This window comes from Garra rufa, chromosome 25 (assembly GCF_049309525.1).
Source record: "Garra rufa chromosome 25, GarRuf1.0, whole genome shotgun sequence".
Taxonomy (NCBI): domain Eukaryota; kingdom Metazoa; phylum Chordata; class Actinopteri; order Cypriniformes; family Cyprinidae; genus Garra; species Garra rufa.
The window spans coordinates 38,515,362-38,541,935 of record NC_133385.1 but is presented as its reverse complement, the minus strand read 5'-3'; the positions used below and the strand labels follow the sequence as shown (position 1 = coordinate 38,541,935).

Genomic DNA, 26,574 nt, shown 5'->3' with positions numbered 1-26,574 from the left:
ATTCGTCCACCTTCAATCTAAAGTATGTGACCACGAAAAGCCTATTCGTCCACCTTCAATCTAAAGTATGTGACCACGAAAAGCCTATTCGTCCATCTGCAATCTAAAGTACGTGACCACGAAAATCCTATTCGTCCATCTGCAATCTAAAGTACGTGACCACGAAAAGCCTATTCGTCCATCTGCAATCTAAAGTACGTGACCACGAAAAGCCTATTCGTCCATCTGCAATCTAAAGTACGTGACCACGAAAAGCCTATTCGTCCACCTTCAATCTAAAGTACGTGACCACGAAAAGCCTATTCGTCCATCTGCAATCTAAAGTACGTTACCACGAAAAGCCTATTCGTCCACCTTCAATCTAAAGTATGTGACCACGAAAAGCCTATTCGTCCATCTGCAATCTAAAGTACGTTACCACGAAAAGCCTATTCGTCCATCTGCAATCTAAAGTACGTGACCACGAAAAGCCTATTCGTCCACCTGCAATCTAAAGTATGTGACCACGAAAAGCCTATTCGTCCATCTGCAATCTAAAGTATGTGACCACGAAAAGCCTATTCGTCCACCTGCAATCTAAAGTATGTGACCACGAAAATCCTATTCGTCCACCTTCAATCTAAAGTATCTGACCACGAAAAGCCTATTCGTCCATCTGCAATCTAAAGTACGTTACCACGAAAAGCCTATTCGTCCACCTTCAATCTAAAGTATGTGACCACGAAAAGCCTATTCGTCCATCTGCAATCTAAAGTACGTTACCACGAAAAGCCTATTCGTCCATCTGCAATCTAAAGTACGTGACCACGAAAAGCCTATTCGTCCACCTGCAATCTAAAGTACGTGACCACGAAAAGGCTATTCGTCCACCTGCAATCTAAAGTATGTGACCACGAAAAGCCTATTCGTCCACCTGCAATCTAAAGTATGTGACCACGAAAATCCTATTCGTCCACCTTCAATCTAAAGTATCTGACCACGAAAAGCCTATTCGTCCATCTGCAATCTAAAGTACGTGACCACGAAAAGCCTATTCGTCCATCTGCAATCTAAAGTACGTTACCACGAAAAGCCTATTCGTCCACCTTCAATCTAAAGTATGTGACCACGAAAAGCCTATTCGTCCATCTGCAATCTAAAGTACGTGACCACGAAAAGCCTATTCGTCCATCTGCAATCTAAAGTACGTGACCACGAAAAGCCTATTCGTCCACCTGCAATCTAATGAATGTGACCATGAAAAGCCTATTCGTCCATCTGCAATCTAAAGAATGTGACCACGAAAAGCCTATTCGTCCATCTGCAATCTAAAGAATGTGACCATGAAAAGCCTATTCGTCCACCTGCAATCTAAAGTATGTGACCATGAAAAGCCTATTAGTCCACCTGCAATCTAAAGTATGTGACCATGAAAAGCCTATTCGTCCACCTGCAATCTAAAGTACGTGACCATGAAAAGCCTATTCGTCCACCTGCAATCTAAAGTACGTGACCATGAAAAGCCTATTCGTCCATCTGCAATCTAAAGTATGTGACCATGAAAAGCCTATTAGTCCACCTGCAATCTAAAGAATGTGACCATGAAAAGCCTATTCGTCCACCTGCAATCTAAAGTATGTGACCATGAAAAGCCTATTCGTCCATCTGCAATCTAAAGTATGTGACCATGAAAAGCCTATTCGTCCACCTGCAATCTAAAGTATGTGACCATGAAAAGCCTATTCGTCCACCTGCAATCTAAAGTACGTGACCATGAAAAGCCTATTCGTCCATCTGCAATCTAAAGTATGTGACCATGAAAAGCCTATTAGTCCACCTGCAATCTAAAGAATGTGACCATGAAAAGCCTATTCGTCCATCTGCAATCTAAAGAATGTGACCATGAAAAGCCTATTCGTCCACCTGCAATCTAAAGTACGTGACCATGAAAAGCCTATTCGTCCATCTGCAATCTAAAGTATGTGACCATGAAAAGCCTATTAGTCCACCTGCAATCTAAAGAATGTGACCATGAAAAGCCTATTCGTCCACCTGCAATCTAAAGTATGTGACCATGAAAAGCCTATTCGTCCACCTGCAATCTAAAGTATGTGACCATGAAAAGCCTATTCGTCCATCTGCAATCTAAAGTATGTGACCATGAAAAGCCTAATCGTCCACCTGCAATCTAAAGTACGTGACCATGAAAAGCCTATTCGTCCACCTGCAATCAAAAGTACGTGACCATGAAAAGCCTATTCGTCCACCTGCAATCTAAAGTACGTGACCATGAAAAGCCTATTCGTCCACCTGCAATCTAAAGTACGTGACCATGAAAAGCCTATTCGTCCACCTGCAATCTAAAGAACGTGACCACGAAAAGCCTATTAGTCCACCTGCAATCTAAAGTACGTGACCACGAAAAGCCTATTAGTCCACCTGCAATCTAAAGTACGTGACCATGAAAAGCCTATTCGTCCATCTGTAATCTAATGAATGTGACCACGAAAAGCCTATTAGTCCACCTGCAATCTAAAGTACGTGACCATGAAAAGCCTATTCGTCCATCTGTAATCTAATGAATGTGACCACGAAAAGCCTATTCGTCGACCTGCAATCTAAAGAATGTGACCATGAAAAGCCTATTAGTCCACCTGCAATCTAAAGTATGTGACCACGAAAAGCCTATTCGTCCATCTGCAATCTAAAGTATGTGACCACGAAAAGCCTATTCGTCCATCTGCAATCTAAAGTACGTGACCATGAAAAGCCTATTCGTCCACCTGCAATCTAAAGTACGTGACCACGAAAAGCCTATTCGTCCACCTGCAATCTAAAGAATGTGACCACGAAAAGCCTATTCGTCCACCTGCAATCTAAAGTACGTGACCATGAAAAGCCTATTAGTCCACCTGCAATCTAAAGAATGTGACCATGAAAAGCCTATTAGTCCACCTGCAATCTAAAGTACGTGACCACGAAAAGCCTATTCGTCCACCTGCAATCTAAAGTATGTGACCACGAAAAGCCTATTCGTCCACCTGCAATCTAAAGTACGTGACCACGAAAAGCCTATTCGTCCACCTGCAATCTAAAGTACGTGACCACGAAAAGCCTATTCGTCCACCTGCAATCTAAAGTACGTGACCACGAAAAGCCTATTCGTCCATCTGCAATCTAAAGTACGTGACCACGAAAAGCCTATTCGTCCACCTGCAATCTAAAGTACGTGACCACGAAAAGCCTATTCGTCCACCTGCAATCTAAAGTACGTGACCACGAAAAGCCTATTCGTCCATCTGCAATCTAAAGTACGTGACCACGAAAAGCCTATTCGTCCATCTGCAATCTAAATAATGTGACCATGAAAAGCCTATTCGTCCACCTGCAATCTAAAGAATGTGACCATGAAAAGCCTATTCGTCCACCTGCAATCTAAAGAATGTGACCATGAAAAGCCTATTCGTCCACCTGCAATCTAAAGTACGTGACCACGAAAAGCCTATTCGTCCACCTGCAATCTAAAGAATGTGACCACGAAAAGCCTATTCGTCCACCTGCAATCTAAAGTACGTGACCATGAAAAGCCTATTAGTCCACCTGCAATCTAAAGAATGTGACCATGAAAAGCCTATTCGTCCACCTGCAATCTAAAGTATGTGACCACGAAAAGCCTATTCGTCCATCTGCAATCTAAAGTACGTGACCACGAAAAGCCTATTCGTCCATCTGCAATCTAAATAATGTGACCATGAAAAGCCTATTCGTCCACCTGCAATCTAAAGAATGTGACCATGAAAAGCCTATTCGTCCACCTGCAATCTAAAGAATGTGACCATGAAAAGCCTATTCGTCCACCTGCAATCTAAAGTACGTGACCACGAAAAGCCTATTCGTCCACCTGCAATCTAAAGAATGTGACCACGAAAAGCCTATTCGTCCACCTGCAATCTAAAGTACGTGACCATGAAAAGCCTATTAGTCCACCTGCAATCTAAAGAATGTGACCATGAAAAGCCTATTCGTCCACCTGCAATCTAAAGTACGTGACCATGAAAAGCCTATTAGTCCACCTGCAATCTAAAGAATGTGACCATGAAAAGCCTATTCGTCCACCTGCAATCTAAAGAATGTGACCATGAAAAGCCTATTCGTCCACCTGCAATCTAAAGTACGTGACCACGAAAAGCCTATTAGTCCACCTGCAATCTAAAGTACGTGACCACGAAAAGCCTATTCGTCCACCTGCAATCTAAAGTATGTGACCACGAAAAGCCTATTCGTCCACCTGCAATCTAAAGTATGTGACCACGAAAAGCCTATTCGTCCACCTGCAATCTAAAGTACGTGACCACGAAAAGCCTATTCGTCCACCTGCAATCTAAAGTATGTGACCACGAAAAGCCTATTCGTCCACCTGCAATCTAAAGTATGTGACCACGAAAAGCCTATTCGTCCACCTGCAATCTAAAGTACGTGACCACGAAAAGCCTATTCGTCCATCTGCAATCTAAAGTATGTGACCACGAAAAGCCTATTCGTCCACCTGCAATCTAAAGTACGTGACCACGAAAAGCCTATTCGTCCATCTGCAATCTAAAGTATGTGACCACGAAAAGTCTATTCGTCCATCTGCAATCTAAAGTATGTGACCACGAAAAGTCTATTCGTCCACCTGCAATCTAAAGTATGTGACCACGAAAAGCCTATTCGTCCATCTGCAATCTAAAGTACGTGACCACGAAAAGTCTATTCGTCCACCTGCAATCTAAAGTATGTGACCACGAAAAGCCTATTCGTCCATCTGCAATCTAAAGTACGTGACCACGAAAAGCCTATTCGTCCATCTGCAATCTAAAGTATGTGACCACGAAAAGCCTATTCGTCCACCTGCAATCTAAAGAATGTGACCACGAAAAGCCTATTAGTCCACCTGCAATCTAAAGAATGTGACCACGAAAAGCCTATTCGTCCATCTGTAATGTAATGAATGTGACCACGAAAAGCCTATTCGTCCACCTGCAATCTAAAGAATGTGACCACGAAAAGCCTATTCGTCCATCTGCAATCTAAAGAATGTGACCATGAAAAGCCTATTCGTCCATCTGCAATCTAAAGAATGTGACCATGAAAAGCCTATTCGTCCACCTGCAATCTAAAGTACGTGACCATGAAAAGCCTATTCGTCCACCTGCAATCTAAAGAATGTGACCATGAAAAGCCTATTCGTCCACCTGCAATCTAAAGAATGTGACCATGAAAAGCCTATTCGTCCACCTGCAATCTAAAGAATGTGACCACGAAAAGCCTATTAGTCCACCTGCAATCTAAAGAATGTGACCACGAAAAGCCTATTCGTCCATCTGTAATGTAATGAATGTGACCACGAAAAGCCTATTAGTCCACCTGCAATCTAAAGTATGTGACCACGAAAAGCCTATTCGTCCACCTGCAATCTAAAGAATGTGACCACGAAAAGCCTATTAGTCCACCTGCAATCTAAAGAATGTGACCACGAAAAGCCTATTCGTCCATCTGTAATGTAATGAATGTGACCACGAAAAGCCTATTCGTCCATCTGCAATCTAAAGAATGTGACCACGAAAAGCCTATTCGTCCATCTGCAATCTAAAGAATGTGACCACGAAAAGCCTATTCGTCCATCTGCAATCTAAAGAATGTGACCATGAAAAGCCTATTCGTCCATCTGCAATCTAAAGAATGTGACCACGAAAAGCCTATTAGTCCACCTGCAATCTAAAGTACGTGACCATGAAAAGCCTATTCGTCCACCTGCAATCTAAAGAATGTGACCACGAAAAGCCTATTCGTCCACCTGCAATCTAAAGAATGTGACCATGAAAAGCCTATTCGTCCATCTGCAATCTAAAGAATGTGACCATGAAAAGCCTATTCGTCCACCTGCAATCTAAAGTACGTGACCATGAAAAGCCTATTCATCCACCTGCAATCTAAAGAATGTGACCACGAAAAGCCTATTCGTCCACCTGCAATCTAAAGAATGTGACCACGAAAAGCCTATTAGTCCACCTGCAATCTAAAGTATGTGACCATGAAAAGCCTATTCGTCCACCTGCAATCTAAAGAATGTGACCATGAAAAGCCTATTCGTCCACCTGCAATCTAAAGTACGTGACCACGAAAAGCCTATTCGTCCACCTGCAATCTAAAGAATGTGACCACGAAAAGCCTATTCGTCCACCTGCAATCTAAAGAATGTGACCACGAAAAGCCTATTAGTCCACCTGCAATCTAAAGTACGTGACCATGAAAAGCCTATTCGTCCACCTTCAATCTAAAGTACGTGACCATGAAAAGCCTATTCGTCCACCTGCAATCTAAAGTGTGTGACCACGAAAAGCCTATTCGTCCACCTGCAATCTAAAGTACGTGACCATGAAAAGCCTATTCGTCCACCTGCAATCTACAGTACGTGACCATGAAAAGCCTATTAGTCCATCTGCAATCTAAAGTATGTGACCACGAAAAGCCTATTCGTCCACCTGCAATCTAAAGTGTGTGACCACGAAAAGCCTATTCGTCCACCTGCAATCTAAAGTACGTGACCATGAAAAGCCTATTAGTCCATCTGCAATCTAAAGTATGTGACCACGAAAAGCCTATTAGTCCATCTGCAATCTAAAGTGTGTGACCACGAAAAAAGCCTATTCGTCCACCTGCAATCTAAAGTACGTGACCATGAAAAGCCTATTAGTCCACCTGCAATCTAAAGTGCGTGACCATGAAAAGCCTATTCGTCCACCTGCAATCTAAAGAATGTGACCACGAAAAGCCTATTAGTCCACCTGCAATCTAAAGAATGTGACCACGAAAAGCCTATTAGTCCAGCTGCAATCTAAAGAATGTGACCACGAAAAGCCTATTCGTCCACCTGCAATCTAAAGTACGTGACCACGAAAAGCCTATTCGTCCACCTGCAATCTAAAGTACGTGACCATGAAAAGCCTATTCGTCCACCTGCAATCTAAAGTACGTGACCATGAAAAGCCTATTCGTCCACCTGCAATCTAAAGTACGTGACCACGAAAAGCCTATTCGTCCACCTGCAATCTAAAGTACGTGACCATGAAAAGCCTATTCGTCCACCTGCAATCTAAAGTACGTGACCATGAAAAGCCTATTCGTCCACCTGCAATCTAAAGAATGTGACCACGAAAAGCCTATTAGTCCACCTGCAATCTAAAGAATGTGACCACGAAAAGCCTATTAGTCCAGCTGCAATCTAAAGAATGTGACCACGAAAAGCCTATTCGTCCACCTGCAATCTAAAGTACGTGACCACGAAAAGCCTATTCGTCCACCTGCAATCTAAAGTACGTGACCATGAAAAGCCTATTCGTCCACCTGCAATCTAAAGTACGTGACCATGAAAAGCCTATTCGTCCACCTGCAATCTAAAGTGCGTGACCATGAAAAGCCTATTCGTCCATCTGCAATCTAAAGTATGTGACCACGAAAAGCCTATTAGTCCACCTGCAATCTAAAGAATGTTACCATGAAAAGCCTATTCGTCCATCTGCAATCTAAAGAATGTGACCACGAAAAGCCTATTAGTCCACCTGCAATCTAAAGAATGTGACCACGAAAAGCCTATTCGTCCACCTGCAATCTAAAGTACGTGACCACGAAAAGCCTATTCGTCCACCTGCAATCTAAAGAATGTGACCATGAAAAGCCTATTCGTCCATCTGCAATCTAAAGAATGTGACCACGAAAAGCCTATTCGTCCACATGCAATCTAAAGTATGTGACCATGAAAAGCCTATTCGTCCACCTGCAATCTAAAGTACGTGACCATGAAAAGCCTATTCGTCCACCTGCAATCTAAAGAATGTGACCATGAAAAGCCTATTCGTCCATCTGCAATCTAAAGAATGTGACCACGAAAAGCCTATTCGTGCACATGCAATCTAAAGTATGTGACCATGAAAAGCCTATTCGTCCACCTGCAATCTAAAGTACGTGACCATGAAAAGCCTATTCGTCCACCTGCAATCTAAAGTACGTGACCATGAAAAGCCTATTCGTCCACCTGCAATCTAAAGAATGTGACCATGAAAAGCCTATTAGTCCACCTGCAATCTAAAGAATGTGACCACGAAAAGCCTATTCGTCCATCTGTAATCTAATGAATGTGACCACGAAAAGCCTATTCGTCCACCTGCAATCTAAAGAATGTGACCACGAAAAGCCTATTCGTCCATCTGCAATCTAAAGAATGTGACCATGAAAAGCCTATTTGTCCACCTGCAATCTAAAGAATGTGACCACGAAAAGCCTATTCGTCCATCTGCAATCTAAAGTACGTGACCACGAAAAGAAACTGGCCGTCCAGTGACACAGGAAATTGTAAGACAAATGCAGAGAAGTCTCTGTTCTCGGTGCTGGTTCCGGGAGTGCCATCGTCTGATGTAAAGCTGCAAAAGGAAGGAAAAACAAGTTTAAAAAAATAAAAAAATTATGTAATATTGGGAAAACAAAATCATGTTGAACCACTGGATGAAATGACCTACCCCGCCAAGGAGTCCAGCAGCACAGCTGTTTCAGCAACAAACTGTGGCTGTTGCATTCTTTGCTGGACCCCGCCGGCACCCTGAGGGTTAGGTACTCTTTCACTGCCTGCTGTTGGTCTGCTGGCAGTGTTTGAGCAGCAGCCGCCTCCACTGCCTTCCGCACGTCATTGCTAGTGAAGGCGGGCAGCTTATACCTGCATTAAGAAATAAAAGATTATTTATGAATATTCACTGTGACTGGTAAGATATTGGAAATCTATGTGGATCTGCGGGGCCACATACATTTCATGGAGGCGGTTGAGATCTTTTGTGACGTTGCACACTCCTTCGCCGGCCGGTGACATGAAAAACCGATTGCAGGTTTTATCAGGCCGAATGTTTTCTGGCCGTATCTCTCTGAAGTACAGCTGAAACCACTGTGAAAATAGAACAGACTGTTATAAACTAGTACTGAAACCAAAAAATCTTTGTGCATTACAATAAAACAGCACATGCATTGCTTCATACTGTAGTCAGAGAATCAGTCTAATAAGATATGTAAGGCCTTACAGCTTCCTCTGTGGAGGACAGGGCGAACGTGGGAGCCTGCTTTCTAGCTGTTGCGTGGCTGCTGATGCCAAACACAACCCTGCCACCATGTTGCAACCTCTCCACCCAGTCTGCATCCTAGAAAACATGGAAATATTTTAATTGCCAAATCGTACTCATGTCAAAAAATTACAGCATATCATGAGGGACAACTTGCTACAATAGATGAACTCACAGTCAAGACTTCCACAGCTCCAGGGCCCTGAAGGTGATGGAAAACCAAGACTGCCTCGCAGTAATACCGGTAAAGGGTCTTCTCCGCCCCGGACACCTCGCCGCCCTTCAGCAGGTTTCCTCGTATCCTGAGGAAGTCTGCTTTTGCAGCGGTCAGGATCTTCTGACAGTCTTGCATGCTGTGAGAGACTGAAGTGGTGGTAACCGCAGGGTCTAAGACCAGTTGAGGATTCTCCTCGCCGGAGAAGCTCCTTGGTCATGTTGAGCCGCGAGGTACTTTCAGGCAGGATCTGACAGAGCTCCTGGTAATCCCAGGTCCTGCTTGTGCGTACCCATTCCCTATTGGATACCTTGGCTTTATGCAGCTCCTCAGCTCTTTCATCTGGCGTGTTGGTTTTCATACAAACCCTAGCCAGATGAACAGAGAGGTTTTCCTGTGGCTTGAAGCACCGTAAACAGTAAACCAGGTTGCGATCAGCAGCAGACCTTCAAGAAACAGACAAAACAACATTCAGAAAATTTAGTAAAGCATATATACTTTCCTGGAAAAGAAACAGACACACACACTCACACACAGTGGATTGCCCTGTTTGACATGCTTTTGAGGGTATAATTTCAATTTACTGCACATGTAATTCAGTATTCAGATTCAGCTTTGATCACAGGAGTAAATTACATTGATTCAAATAAGCAATAAAATAACAAATTTGATGACTTGCTTAGAAACATGAATAAGCTGAGTTGGACCACTCAAGCCTAAGGTGTTAAGGGTCCGAGGGCGCAACCCAACGAAGAACCCACACCTAAAACAGAATGAGCTACCGGGGTCTGGGTGACATCCAGCCGGTAGTATCTGACAAATGTATGTGGTGAGGCCCAGCTTGCAGCGGCACAAATGTCCTGCAAGGAAACCCCGTTAAACAGAGCCCAGGAGGCTGCCAAGCCTCTAGTGGAGTGAGCTCTGAGGCCCTCTGGAGGACGCACTCCCTTAGATTCATATGCCAAGGAGATGGCTTCCACAAGCCAATGAGAGAGGCGTTGCTTAGAAATGGGATTCCCTGTGTTTGGGGGGGCCCAAGAAATGAAGAGCTGGTCGCTCCTTCTGAAAGCGCTGGTCCTGTCAATGTAAACCCGTAAAGGAGGAGAAAGGAGGAGGATGAAAAGCGGAAAGCTGAATCACCTCACACGCAAATGCTGGGAAGCATTTTGGCATAAAGGCTGGGTTAGGCCTTAGAAAGACCTTATCTCCATTGATGGAGAATTTCGTGCATGAGGAATGGACTGAGAGTGCATGCAAGTCACAGACACGTTTGGCTGATGCCAGTGCCAGGAGCAGAGCTGTCTTAAGAGACAGAAGCTTAAGAGAAATGTCTCCCAGCGGTTCAAAGGGGTATTGAGACAAGACCCCCAGCACCATGGAGAGGTCCCATTCTGGAATCACTTTTTTAGTGACTGGAAGGGAGCGGCGGGCGCCTTTCATAAATCTACGAATGAGGGGGTGTTGCCCCACTGTCGTGCCATCGAACCCAACATGACATGCGGCGATAGCCGCCAAGTAAACCTTAATAGTGGAAAAAGATCTTCCACCATCGATAAGGTCTTGCAAAAAGCTCAAAATAGCAGTGAATGAGCACTGATACGCTATCAGCTGGCGCTCATCGCACCACTGCTCAAACACGCCACTTGCAGTTGTAAAGAGAGCGTGTGGAGGAGGCTCTGGCATTCTGAATGGTAGCGACAACACGTGGGGGGAGCCCCAACGTGTTTAAGTTTGACCTCTCACGGGCCAGGCCCATAGAGCCACCCTGTCTGGGTGGGGATGGTAGATCTCCCCGTTCGCTTGAGACAGGAGGTCTGTGCGTAGCGGAAGTGGCCACGGCTGTGCATACAGAAGAGGAATTATCTGTGCCAGCCATGGAGATTTGGGCCATCTGGGTGCTATCAGAATGAGCGTCAGGCTCCGTTCTTTCACCCTGGCCAGAGTGGGCGCTATTAACGATAGCGGAGGAAATGCGTAGAGAAGCACTTTGGGCCATGGATGGGCCAGTGCGTCCACGCCGAGGGGGGCGTCCTCGTCCCGTAGCGAGAAGAACATAGGGCACTGGGCGTTTTCGTGCGAGGCGAAGAGATTGACGGTCGCCTGACCGAATCTCCTCCACAGTAGCCCCACTATCTGAGGGTGGAGGCGCCAATCCCCATAGAGTGGGTTCCCCCTCGATAGAAGGTCTGCTCCTCTGTTCAGAACGCCTGGGACATGAGTCGCCCGTAACGACAGGAAGTGTCGCCTGCTCCATACTAACAGCCTGTGAGCTAGAGCATGGAGCTTTGAAGAGCGCATCCCCCCTTGACGGTTGATATAAGCCACGGCTGTGGTGTTGTCGCAACGCACCAGCACATGATGCCCTTGCAGGCGGGGCAGAAAGTGATTCAGAGCTTTCCAAACCGTGAGGAGCTCCAAATAATTTATGTGGGCTGAGTGAAGTGTGTTTGGCCACACACCGTTCACTGTTCTGCCCTCCTGTGTGGCACCCCACCCTGTTAAGGAGGCATCTGTCGTCACAACTTTGCGCATCATGATTGCCCCGAGGGGAGTTCCATGAGCGTAAAACTCCACATTCCTCCAGTGGCACCGAGACAGAGCGGCAGAGATCGCGTAATGGGCTGAGATGAAGAGATAAAACCCACTTCATGAACGCCCTCATTCTCAGCAGGCCTAAAGGCAGGACATGGACAGCCGAAGCCATAAGACCCTGTAGTCTGAGACATGTGCGATACTGTACCCTCGCCCCTTCTCTGAAAAGCGAGAGGCATTTCAGAAGAGAGAGAGTGCGCTGTTGTGAGAGCCGTGCGCGCATTGTTATAGAGTTCAGCTCCAGCCCTAGAAAAATCACATTCTGCGAAGGAGTGAGATTGCTCTTGCTCAAGTTCACTCTGAAGCCGAGCGCTGTGATGTGAGCGAGCACACGGGCAGTGCTTTGTATCGCTTCCTCTCTCGAATCGGCTATGATCAGCCAATCGTCTATGTACGTCAGGATTCTGAGTCCCGCTGCTCTCAGCGGAGCTAGTCCTGCCTCCACACACAGACAGAACGTCCTCGGGCTGAGTGAGAGCCCGAAAGGAAGAACTGTGAACTCGTAACAAACGCCTTGGTAGGCGAAACAAAGGAATTTTCTGTGTGGAGGATAGATGCTTATGTGGAAAAAGGCATCTTTCAGATCGATCACTGTAAAAAACGCAGTGTGATTTACGGATCTTAAAAGAGAGGAGTGACTCAACATTCTGAAATTGTATTTCCTGAGATGTTTGTTCAACACTCTGAGATCCAGAATAGGGCGGAGAGAACCGTCCTTCTTCGGGACTAGGAAATAACGGGAGTAAAACCCCTGACTGCTTGAGTGCGGTGGTACCACTTGCACCGCCCCCTTCTCGAGAAGAGCGGAGATTTCGTCTTTCAGAATGTGAGCGGAGCTCTCTTCCGTGTGAGAAGAGATAACTCCGTTGAAAAGAGGGGGCTTTGTGGCAAACTGCGATGCGCAAAACTGCGCCTGCGATGCGCCTCTTCTCACTCTCGGGGAGTCCTGACAGGTTGAGCCAGAGAGCGCGCTCCCCCACCACAGAAAGCGCCATGGCGCGCCCGCTGGCTTGGACAGCCTGGCGAGCGTTACGGAGGACGAGGTCGTTAACCATAAGGATCTCCTTCCATAGGGTAGGCGAGGGCGATCCTTTGTCCAGCTGTTGCCCCAAATCATCTAGATTTTCCGCCTGGTAAGCGGAGAGAAGGGAGGACACGTTTAGCACTCTGACTGCCAAGGCCGACGATTTATAGGCCGCTTGGTCAACAGAGGCGGAAAAACGGTCCATCTTGCTTGGCAGCACCGGCTTAGGGGGGGCGAGCAGCCCACCCTGAGCGGGGTTGAGGTGTCTGGCGATTGACGGCTCAACAGCGGGGGGGTCGCCCATGCCGAGAGTCGCCATATCCTTTACCTCTAAACCCGTCAAGCCGTGCTTAAAATCAAGCGGATCGGTCCAGTAGTGCCGCATGTGCTTAGCGCACGCTGGAAGGACGGGAAAAAGCTGTTTCCTCGGGCCGGGAGGGGGTCCCAGCACCTTCCCATCATACACGTCCCTCTCCTGGTCGGTGGCGCTCTGTGGGGCCGGCCACTCGATGTTGAGACGAGCAGCCGCTCGTTCGCACACCTCCAGGAGAATAGACTGGGGAATGGCCGCGGGGGGATTAACCTGGGCGACACCAGAGAGCGGGATGGCCTCCTCGTCCTCTGAGACTCCAAGCAAGCCCGCGTCGTCATCATCGCCGGAACCGGCCGGTTCATCGACGAACGGAAGGTTTCCCGAGAAAATATCTTCCTCGGGAAACGCAGGATTAGGCAGCTCAGCCCAATTGAGAGACGTCACGCCCTGGGAGGCCCCCGGAGGCGCGTCGCCGTCACCGTGTCCCCCATCCGAGTCTGAAAGGCCGGGTTCCAGACACTGGGTAGCCGCAACCTTCAAGCGACATCGCAAGAGCTTCTTGGGAAGCAGAAGACAATGACTGCAATTCTCCGGATTAGCCAGAGCTTCCTCAGCATGCTTAAAACCCAAGCATACCACGCAGAACTCGTGAGAGTCCTTGGCGGCAATGAGAGCTCCACACGCGGCCGGGCAGGCCCGTGATGAGATGCTCCCGGGAGTAGCAGATTTGGAGAGCGACATCTCGGAGAAAAACTCGGAAAAATCCGTGGCGGGCAGCCGTGGAAGGGAGATATATAAAGAGCGTGGGCAGCTCACAGAGGCAGAACACAGCTAACCTGGCTGAAAAGACGACTGTCACGTCTGGCGGAGGCTGATCAGTAAGATATGTCTATAGAGTCTATAGAGGACTATGGATAAAATGTCCCACATGCAGGGTTTTAACAAAAAAGAAAAAGAAAAACACTAAAGCTTACATAGCCTACTGTTCTGAAAAAAGAATACTGTAAACAAATGAAATGCTACACAAATTAAACTTTACACAAATACTGGGAGTTAAACCTAAAAAACAAATAGAATTACAAGAAGTATTACATAAAAATAAATTATTAATTTTGGTGTAAGCTTTTTTTTATGGAATATCTTGGTTTACCCCTGATTTCACTACGTTACGTTTTTTTTAAAATACTTTGATACTTTTACCAGACTTTAACAAAGCTTTTTTTTTTTTTTTTTGTAAAAGGTGTTTGTTAGTTTGTTTCGTTTTTATGTTATTTTACTAACTGATGTCACAGGGCGCATTCAAATGTATAGCTTTAACAGTTTAACATAATACAATCACAATTAGCTACGGACAAAAAAACAAGCCTTACCTTTTCTGAGACTGAGATTCAGCCATTTTCAAATTAAGCAATCGAAGAACGCGTTCCAGCAAAAGAGAATGTATATGTCCGCTTGAAGAGATATTCAAAAGACATGAGGTGCGTTCGAGATACACTACACTAGCCTGCCACCGGCTGGCGAGAGCAGCCCCTTGCAGTCGGGGGAGGAGTAAAGAGACGGCCGTCAGGTCGGACACTTATAGGTTTCCGTAGTGTGCTGAAACATTTTTCTTAGCAGTATACTTTAATTTTAACTCTTAAACAATAAGAATATATGTTTACCATATCGCCTAATCTTCATTTTCATCATTAATGTTTTGTTTGAATATCAGATATTCGATATAAAGATTGATTACATACAGGAACTTTTTTAAGAAAAAACACGCAGCACACGTCGTGCTTGTCGTCACATAATCTGACCAATGAGAATAAAGTGTGTCGTCATCAAGGCTTTCGCAGCCGATTTTAAGCAGCTGCAGCGCCTGACCTCTGCGGCTGCTCTCGTTTTGCTCTCACGGTACTTTGATGGCACACGTGATCGAAAGGCGGCTGCAGCGCCGATCAAAGTCGGACAAATGATCTTACCAGAATGCATTGTTTTGTAAGGCGGCAGCCGATTTCTGGCGGCGCCGCATGAAGTCGAACGCACCTAGTGACAGATCTCCACAAGTGCTTAGTGTATTTACGTCAGGGGGCGGGCTCATCTCCGCCTCCAGCCCCGAAACACGATTGTGATTGGTCGCTCAGCACCAAAACATTAGGTGCGTTCGACTTCATGCAGCGCTGCGCGGACCGATCGGCGGCTGATTTGAAGTAGTGCAGGTTAGAAATTTTGTCCGACTTGAACCGGCGTCGACACCACGTGAGGTTCACGTGTGGCATCAAAGTAACGCGAGAGCGTTTCGAGAACAGCCGGCTTGCTCAGCCAGCGCAGCATTTCAGAAGGGACTGCGCCAGGCTGTGATGACGTCACAGCTTCTCACGATTGGCCACATTCACCACATGACGATGATCACGCGTGTTTCGTGCAGAACAAATCAATTTGCATGCCATTTCGTAAATAGTTTACGATCTTTTGACTGCAGTACATTTTACTCCCTTAAATTCTTTATATTGGATTTGTGCATAAGTTTATTATTGTACTTTTTTCATACAGACCACTTATAGTATTCAGCTACATATTTAAGTAATATTTTTTATGGAATGTGGTCAACACTGATTGATGCTGAAATCTGTAGTTGCTGCTTCACTTGCATGTGCTGCATTTCTTCCAACAAAAAAGGTATTTATATAGCTTCCAATTCATCTGCAATAAAGTAGGCAAACGCCACGTGATCTGCCATGTTTGAGGAAGCAACGAGATCCCCAACTTGTCCGACTTGACGGCTCCGTTTTCAGCTCCTCCCCGACTGCTTTCGGCTAATCTCGCCGATCGGTCTGCGCAGCGCAGCATGAGCTCGAACACACCTATTGCCTCTACACATCTGGGCACGTGTGTCAACACAGCAGCACGCTAAGCTATTTGCTGAACGGTGTTGCACGCTTCTTGCAGCATCAGCAGGTTTAGAACACGCTGTTGAATTCAGTCCGAAAAAGATATGTTTGATCGTTTTATCTGTTTCAATCTGATATTCCGTTTGTTCAAAATGAAAGCAACCGTAGGTCGCCATGTTTGTTTTGCTGCAATGAATTCTGGGTGTTGAAGTCTTTCACTACACAGGCTTGAATGGTGCTGTGCCTACAGTGTGTCTATTTACTAACCCAAAAAATTTGAAGTTATATGTGTGCTTTTAAACACTGATTCAAACATACAATTATATATATTTTTTTAAGTATTTAATAATATGCTTCTTTGTCTGTGTAGAGTAATACATGTCTATGTATTGGTTTTGGCATATGGTTAAGAAATTATCTCTTGAATCGATTTAGATAAACTTTATATATTATTTATTTGTTGGCAGTAATTTAACCAAAAAACAATAATTATGGAAGCCTCACAGCTCTAATTTGATATAAAAGCTTATTTACTTTACATATAAAAACATATTTACATAGTTGTGCTTTAGTTGGCTTGTTCTGAAAATGGTTTCTCCCATTAAAATAATGAAGCCATTACTAAAAAATCACAGTCATTAACCGAATTGCAGAACTGAAAATCATCAATATCAATAGTTAGGATGAGCTGATAATTAGCCATTTTCTGCAGACAAACAAAAACTAATCCATCTGTTAAGAATATAATGCTTCATGCATGAAGAATAAGTTAAATAGTCTTTAATTATGATATATATGATAAATAATATTATAAATTGTGTGTGTGTGTGTGTGTGTGTGTGTATATATATATATATATACACACACACACACTGTCACAGGGAGGAGTCAGAGACGTGCAGATCCATTTGCAAGGCTTTATTGAGAAGTGTCGACAGGCAAGAATAATCACCAGAAAACAGGAACAACGTAGGTAATCCGGGAAACAGTTCGATAGACATGCAATGGTCGCAATGGCAGGAAGCAGGAATCATCAACGGGGTACACAGTCCAGAGTCATACACAGATAATCCAACACAGAGAAACACGCTTAGAATTATGACCATAGGAACAATAAGACTTCGCAAGGTGGCTGTGTGTGTGAGTGGCTTAAATGCAGACAGAGTGATGAGGTGCAGCTGTGAGAACTAATCAGAGCAGTGAGAAACAAGGGCCAGGTGAATGCAGTGATTAGTGCAGTGGCTTATGGGGAATGAAGTCCATGAAGTGTGGTGCAAGAGTTCATGATGACAGGGAAGACCAGATACGTGACAGAGCCCCTCCACAAGGAGCGGCTTCCAGACGCTCTAACCACCTTATACAACCTGGAGGGTGGTGGAGCGGAGGCGGAACAGGGGGAGGGATGGAGGGCCAGGTCCATGTAGGGGTACTGGAACCACGAACTGAGGCTGAGCCGACGGAGGGAGAAGCCATGGCGGAGGAAGGGTTGGCTCCTGCATGGGGCCGACCGACGGAGGTGGAGCCGGTGGAGCCCGAGGCGGAACCGAAGAGTCGATGGTCCTGGGCGACACAGAGGATCCGGAGGGCCAAGGCGGAACCCAAGGCTCTGGCGACCCCGGCGGAGATGGAGGTCCGGAGGTACGCAGCGGAGCCGGAGTGACAGAGGATCGAGGCTGTGCCCACGGGAGGGAGGAGGTCCACAGAGCCGGCAGGACGGAGTGACGAGGAGCAGCCGGAGGAGTAGAGTCCAGAGGCGAAGGTGGGGCGACGACTGACCGGGGCGGGGCCGTAGAGACGATGGAGCCCGGAGGAGCTGGTGGGCCGACGGCCGACAACGGAGACGAGGGAGCACAGAGCCGGGGTGGAGCCGCAGGGTCGGAGGGCCGAGGTGGAGTCCAGGACTCTGAGACTGGAGGTGATGGTGAGGGGTCCTTCAGTCTGGACACCGATGGAGACTGGCAGTCCCACGGCAAGTCCTCTTCACCGAAGGTGGGATGTGGGTGAGCAGAGGGACTGTCAGGAGACAGAGGTGGCGGAACTGGAGCAGCAGGGAGGGTGGGTGGGAACAGTCCATGCATGAGCTCCGTGACCAGAACCGGGCAGACAGGAATCTCAGGATGACTGGATGGAACCAGCGGAGTCTCTGGAAGACTGGGCGGAAACAGCGGAGTCTCTGGAAGGCAGGGCTGAACCAGTGGAGTGTCTGGAAGGCAGGGCTGAACCAGTGGAGTGTCTGGAAGGCTGGGCGGAACCAGCGGAGTCTCTGGAAGGCAGGGCTGAACTAGCGGAGTGTCTGGAAGGCTGGGCGGAACCAACGGAGTCTCTGGAAGGCAGGGCGGAACCAACGGAGTCTCTGGAAGGCAGGGCGGAACCAGCGGAGTCTCTGGAAGGCAGGGCTGAACCAGCGGAGTCTCTGGAAGGCAGGGCTGAACCAGGGGAGTGTCTGGAAGGCTGGGCGGAACCAGCGGAGTGTCTGGAAGGCTGGGCGGAACCAGCTGAGTCTCTGGAAGGCAGGGCTGAACCAGCGGAGTGTCTGGAAGGCTGGGCGAAACCAGCGGAGTCTCTGGAAGACTGGGCGGAACCAGCGGAGTCTCTGGAAGGCAGGGCTGAACCAGCGGAGTCTCTGGAAGGGGAAGGCTGGGCGGAACCAGCGGAGTCTCTGGAAGGCTGGGCGGAACCAGCGGAGTCTCTGGAAGGCTGGGCGGAACCAGCGGAGTGTCTGGAAGGCTGGGCGGAACCAGCGGAGTCTCTGGAAGGCAGGGCTGAACCAGCGGAGTCTCTGGAAGGCTGGGCGGAACCAGCGGAGTCTCTGGAAGGCAGGGCGGAACCAGCGGAGTCTCTGGAAGGCTGGGCGGAACCAGCGGAGTCTCTGGAAGGCTGGGCGGAACCAGCGGAGTCTCTGGAAGGCTGGGCTGAACCAGCGGAGTCTCTGGAAGGCTGGGCGGAACCAGCGGAGTCTCTGGAAGGCTGGGCGGAACCAGCGGAGTCTCTGGAAGGCTGGGCGGAACCAGCGGAGTCTCTGGAAGGCTGGGCGGAACCAGCGGAGTCTCTGGAAGGCAGGGCTGAACCAGCGGAGTGTCTGGAAGGCTGGGCGGAACCAGCGGAGTCTCTGGAAGGCAGGGCGGAACCAGCGGAGTCTCTGGAAGGCTGGGCGGAACCAGCGGAGTCTCTGGAAGGCTGGGCGGAACCAGCGGAGTCTCTGGAAGGCTGGGCTGAACCAGCGGAGTCTCTGGAAGGCTGGGCTGAACCAGCGGAGTCTCTGGAAGGCTGGGCGGAACCAGCGGAGTCTCTGGAAGGCTCTCTTGTGAAGCGGGCTCTGGACGACGATCTTGTGAAGCGGGCTCTGGACGACGCTCTTGAGGAGCGGGCTCTGGAGAACTGGACAACCCCAGCGGAGATTCAGGAGGGCCGGGCGTCTCCAGCGGAGACTCTGGAAGAGCAGGCTCTGAGCGAGCGGTCACTGGAGGGCGCTCTGGCGGCGCAGTCACTGGAGGGCGCTCTGGCGGCGCTGTCACTGGAGGGCGCTCTGGCGGCGCTGTCACTGGAGGATGCTCTGGTGGTGGAGACTCTGATTTGACGGTAGCCATCTTGCTTGCAGACTCTGGCATGGCAGCCATCTTGCTTGCAGACTCTGGCGTGGCAGCCATTTTGTGCTGTGGCTCTACCTCACCCACCGTAAATGGAGAGCCACACAACAAAAGAGCCAGATCCATGTAGTAATGCAGAGTCCAGTCAGGTTCAAAATTGGGCATTTGGGAAGCCAATGGCTCTGAGAGTCCTCCACGAAAAAAAATCATTAGGCAAATCTCATCCATTGACGACAGATTTGCCAATTCGATGAAGGCCATGACATAATCCTCGATTGTCCGCTCACCCTGCTTGAGAAGCATGATCTGTACCGTGGGATTCATGCTGGAACCGAATGACACCATAAAGCCGCTGGATCCTTACTTGGCGAAGTCTTCTGTCACAGGGAGGAGTCAGAGACGTGCAGATCCATTTGCAAAGGCTTTATTGAGAAGTGTCGACAGGCAAGAATAATCACCAGAAAACAGGAACAACGTAGGTAATCCGGGAAACAGTTCGATAGACATGCAATGGTCGCAATGGCAGGAAGCAGGAATCATCAACGGGGTACACAGTCCAGAGTCATACACAGATAATCCAACACAGAGAAACACGCTTAGAATTATGACCATAGGAACAATAAGACTTCGCAAGGTGGCTGTGTGTGTGAGTGGCTTAAATGCAGACAGAGTGATGAGGTGCAGCTGTGAGAACTAATCAGAGCAGTGAGAAACAAGGGCCAGGTGAATGCAGTGATTAGTGCAGTGGCTTATGGGGAATGAAGTCCATGAAGTGTGGTGCAAGAGTTCATGATGACAGGGAAGACCAGATACGTGACACACACACACACACACACTTATTTTTTCAATATTACAGATTATATTCTACATACAAAACAAACTAACCAATCTATAGATTAAAAGCTAAAATGTAGCCATATATTGTATGTATTTGGCTGGTAGTGTATTATGGATAAAAATAAAATGTTTAAATATATGCAAGCAGTTATTTTATTGCATATTTGAATCCTATTTACCTTGAAAAAGGTCTGTCCACGGAAAGCCTGCAGAGGCCCCGTCAAAAAAATTACAGCTGTCACTTTATGATGTTGGAATTTGGTTGACCTGCAGGTTTTCCGTGGACAATGCATTATTAGCCCATTATTTAAGTTTGCAATAATTCTGTGTGTAGTTAATTGCCTTAAAACTCAATCTATTTTCAGATTAAGTGTGGACTCAATTGCTTTAAAACTCAATATATTTTCAGATTAAGTGTGGAGTCAATTACTTTAACCAGGAAACTGATTGAACTTTAAATGTGGAATAAAGTGCTTTCTATAGCCTGAGAGCCCATTCATTCAACGCCAATCCCCGAAGTACAAACATATACTTTCCTGTGCTGTTTTTTGCATTGACAAGATGCCCGTTGAAACTTGTCCAATCTGTTGTAGAATGTATGGCCGTCTCAGCCAGCACCTCCTAACTACGCACAATGTGCACAATAAGGAGGAGAGGAAGCTTCTGCTAGCCATCGAGTCAGGCCGCATCAACGGCCGGGCGGGCAACTGCCCGATTCTTGAATGCGGCAAGTCTTCCAACCGCCTTGACCGCCACATACGAACGCATAGCGAAATATCGGTGGTGGAGCAGGAGGACGCAATCCTCCGATGCAAACGGAGGGTGGTTATAAACAAGTTGACCGCCTTGAGGGCCTCCAACCCAGAGATTCCGATGGTGTCCACCCTGGACCTGGAGGAGTGCCAGCAGACAGAAGAGGCTGACGTGCCACCTGACCGTGAAGATCAGGAGGAAGAGGAGTGCGGAAACATGGGGTGTAAGAAACAAAAAGAGTTTCTTAGATCCCAGGTGGCAGACCTGAACAAACTGGTCGACATTCTGACTGACAGTTTAAGAAATGTCACCAGGCGCTTCCGCACCCTGTCGAGGAGGTCGACCCCGTCGGGCGCTGTCCGTGTCGGTCAGGTGGTGCGGAAACTCCTCTCTACTTTTGATAATGAAGAAGAGGCCGCTCAGCCTCCCGAACAGGCCTCCGGTCCTTGTGAGCCCTCCACCAGTGAGCAGCCCAGAGAAACCCCATGCGAGGAGCCCTCCGTCAGCGCAGACAAGCCCAGCACCGCGCGGGAAAAAAGCCCCCCTCAGTATCCCGACCACGTGACGGTTCTAAGTGAGTCTGACGCTGCTCTTGTTCTTCTCATTACTATGTAACTACTATGTTATTACTATTTTTTATTACTGGGCTAACTGTGCCTTTGCTCTTTTGCCTTTTGCGTGCAGATGAATTAATGGAGGGATACAGTCGGTACCTGTTGGGCCCGGATCCCACCCGCAAGCTGAGGGAAAATGTGGGTGGTCAAATTTACCGGATTAAAAATTTCATCGCCTACATGTCGGAGGGGAAGGGCAAGCTTTCGGACTTCTGCTTTCTGAATGACACGGCCAAAATACACAGGTGAGTATCATTACCTGTTTTTAGCTCGGTGTTATCAAAGGCTTTTTGTAAATTGAGCAATTCCAGCATTACAGACGGTGACATTCAAGGTCAAAACCTGAAATATAAATTTTCATAAATTTTATTCTTTACCAATATATTAAACCATCTCTTTATATTTTTCGAAACCCCTAAAAATAGAGTCTAGACATCAGAAAAGTTTCAGTCTAAAACCCTGTTTTATATTTTAAATGAGGGAAATACACATGCGTTACGGACGTGACAAAGAAAGACAGGAGTTTTTGGGACACAACATATTTTGTAAAATTTCTGTGATTTACAGTGCTCAGAGCAGAAGTAACGATATCTGCCGAATTGACAAGGGCTGGCTATTTACAAAACCTAAAATATAAATTTTGTTTACATTTTCCCTTTTATGTCTCAACTGATTAATCCGCCTTACGGACGTGACCATTATCCGACTCTGGAAATGCGTATAGAACGCTTTAAAACCTTGAACAGAGACGTCTAACTGTAACTAATAGTAAAAACATTCGTTTAGGCCATTATTTAACTAATTAATGTATACAAAAAGGAGACGTTTTAATGTTTTATCTTTTTTTTTTATTAATAAACTAGGCGAATGTTTTATTTCACAGTGATGACTCGCATCTCCACAGACCTGTACTGGATGTGGCTTAAGAGAGAAATAAAGCCTTCATTTTACATAAATGCGGAGTATTTAATTTTCTTTTTTAATTGTTTCGTTTAAAAGTAGACATTTTAAGCTTTCTATAGACATATCTCTTGTAGCCTATGTGAGACACACGCTGAGTTCCAGCCAGAGACAGACAGAGATGGCAGAAAGCCAATCCGGTCTTTCTTTAGTATTTCTAAAAAAATAAAAAAAATAAAATATATAACTAAACAATAGAGTTTATAGAGTTTGAAATCCGCATTATTATTTGACATTTTAAAATGACCTAACGGAACAATGCCGCTCCGATTCATTGCTGATCAGGATTAAACGGATCCACTCAAAAAATGTTTCAATGACTTGCTTATGCATTAACACTTTGGTAAGTTAGTTATACACAGGTTTAAAAATAGCTCTTACCTCTATTGTTGTTTATATATGTTTATTTATGTACCGTGGTCCTGCTAGATGCGAAACTTAGTTCTTTACATGAGATTCACGTTTTGCATCTGCATAACAAAAAATATTTTCATATGCAATGATACGAAATTCATCCAAACAAAATCTGTTGTTTTATATCTGCCTCGATAGCGACGAGTTATTTGAATCACAAACACTTGAATATCGATAATAGCACATCATCACAAGTCTACATCCGAGACAAACGCAGTTATAACCTGCAAACTGGAGAATATATTTGACGTTTTAAAATGATCTAACGGGCCGATGCCGCTCCAATTCGTTGGTCATTAGTTGCTGTTGATCGAGATTACGCAGATGTCGCAGCATAAACTTGTTTTAATACATTGCTTATGCATTAAATAATAAAGGTTGTTAAATATGCTGAATATATGTTGTAAAATGCCATAGCCTAATCTTATTCGCAATCCAGCATAGAGAATTATTTTTAACATGCAATGATACAAAATGAAACCTAACAAGATTTGTAATGAAGATTAAGACAGATCCTCAACATATCTCTTGCTCACTCAGCAGCATGCGCGCAGAGCATGCAAAATCTTACTTTCTGCCTGAATGCAGCACAGATAGCGACACAAGTTATTTGAAAAACATAAAATGTTTAAATAAGATAATTGTCACGTATTGGTCGTCCTGTCATCATAAACTCTTGCATTACACATCATGGACTTCATTCCCCACAAGCCACTGCACCAATCACTGCATTCACCTGCTCCCTGTTTCTCACTGCACTGATCACTGCTCTCACCTGCAGCTCATCACACGGACAGCTTATATGCCACTCACACACTTAGCTTCTTCGCGAAGTCTTGTATTGCCCCGGCTGCATTTCTGAGCGTTTCTTCCCGTGTTTGTTTTCTCGTCTTTGATTCCTGGACTCCCTCCCGTGTTTGATTCTCGCTGCCAGCCCCGACCTTTCTGCCTGTGTTTTGACTACGATTTCTGCCTGCCCCTTTGTGTTTGTCTGTTCTAAATAAATGCTGCAAATGGATCCGCTCGTCTCAGTCCGTCCTTGTGACAGAAGACTTCGCCGCTACAAGGATCCAGAAGCTAGTATGGTGTCATCTGGTTCCAGCACGAACCCCACTGTACAGATCATGCGTCTCAAGCAGGGTGAGCGGACTATTGAGGATTATGCGATGGACTTCATTGAATTGGCAAATCTGTCTTCTATGGATGATCAATGCCTGATGATTTTCTTCCGTGGAGGACTCTTAGAGCCATTGGCTTCCCTCATGCCCATGATTGAACCGGGCTGGACTTTACAATATTATATGGATCTTGCTCTTTTGTTGTGTGTAGGGCTGCAACGATTAATCGAACGATGTTGTGAGGCGCGTCTAGACAATGAAGCCGGTACTTTGATTAGTAGTAAATCTCCATCACGTGCGTTCAGCTGGAGCGGCAATTCAAACACCCCGCCGTAAATCACTGACAAGCCACGCCAAATCGCGCTGAAAATCGAATTCGATCCATGGTTCCGCCCAGCCTTCCAGAGCCTCCGCTGGTTCCGCCCAGCCTTCCAGAGCCTCCGCTGGTTCCGCCCAACCTTCCAGAGCCTCCGCTGGTTCCGCCCAGCCTTCCAGAGCCTCCGCTGGTTCCGCCCAGCCTTCCAGAGCCTCCGCTGGTTCAGCCCAACCTTCCAGAGCCTCCGCTGGTTCCGCCCAGCCTTCCAGAGCCTCTGCTGGTTCCACCCAGCCTTCCAGAGCCTCCGCTGGTTCAGCCCAACCTTCCAGAGCCTCCGCTGGTTCCGCCCAGCCTTCCAGAGCCTCCGCTGGTTCAGCCCAGCCTTCCAGAGCCTCCGCTGGTTCCGCCCAACCTTCCAGAGCCTCCGCTGGTCCCGCCCAGCCTTCCAGAGCCTCCGCTGGTTCCGCCCAACCTTCCAGAGCCTCCGCTGGTTCCGCCCAGCCTTCCAGAGCCTCCGCTGGTTCCGCCCAACCTTCCAGAGCCTCCGCTGGTTCCGCCCAGCCTTCCAGAGCCTCCGCTGGTTCAGCCCAACCTTCCAGAGCCTCCGCTGGTTCAGCCCAACCTTCCAGAGCCTTTGCTGGTTCCACTCAGCCTTCCAGAGCCTCTGCTGGTTCCGCCCAGCCTTCCAGAGCCTCCGCTGGTTCCGCCCAGCCTTCCAGAGCCTCCGCTCGTTCAGCCCAGCCTTCCAGAGCCTTTGCTGGTTCCGCCCAGCCTTCCAGAGCCTCCGCTGGTTCAGCCCAGTCTTCCAGAGCCTCCGCTGGTTCCGCCCAGCCTTCCAGAGCCTCCGCTGGTTCAGCCCAGTCTTCCAGAGCCTGGTTATAGCCGGTAACAGTTTCTGACTTTTTGGTTTTGGGAGGTTTGAAATAACTGTGTATGTCCCTTAAATTGATTCATTTTATTTGTTTCAATATACTCTATTTATTTTAATCAAACAACAAACAGATTTAATTTTTTTTTAGTGCAGTACTTCACTCAGGACACACCGTCTGACAAGTTTATATACATTACATCTCATTAATATTCATATTTACTTCATAAAAGGTATGTCCACAAAAAGCCTGTCTAGGCCCTGTCAAATAAGTTGCAGTTGTCAGCTCCGCAAGCTGTGTGTGGACAATTGACCAACTGTAACTTATTTCATTCCTGTCAATGTACTCTGTTACTGTCCAGCTCTGCCCACCTGTAACTTATTTGACGTGACCTTCACAGGCTGTCTGTGGACATTGCCTTAATAAGTCATAATTGAGAGTTATATTAATTTTATTATGCAAAGTATACAGTAATACACTCAGGAAACACTGCATGACTCGTTAAGGCACATTACAACTCATCAATACTCATATTTTCTTACACTAACACTTTTCTAACACTTTTACACTTTTCTAACACTTGCTTTATTTGATTTCAGCACTGAGGGACCCAGGTGGACCTCTTCAGTCAGAGTGGAAATGATAAAGGCCTCTATAAGAAGCACTCAATTGACCACCCCCTTCTTCGGGATTCAATGAGTATTTGCATGCAGACTTGGGCAACAAGAACAGCAAACAAGAGGTAAGTGAATTAAATGAGTAAATGAAAAAAAAGTCTTTGGTGCAGACAAGGTATTCATTTTTCCCTCTTATATGACATTTGCATATTACAACCTGGCAGGGGTTAAATTGGGATTTGTTATGTGGGGGGATCTATGGTGGCAGGCTATATATATATATATATATGAAAAAAGAGAAACTGATTATAAGTAACTTTGCAAGTACATGAACCTTCTACTTAGCCTAAC

General features: G+C 46.7%; 1 pseudogene; it reads right to left on the bottom strand.

Annotated features, from left to right (window-relative positions):
• Nucleotides 1–11,061: 11,061 nt before the first annotated feature.
• LOC141301493 (uncharacterized) lies at nucleotides 11,062–14,006 on the bottom strand (annotated as a pseudogene).
• Nucleotides 14,007–26,574: the final 12,568 nt, after the last annotated feature.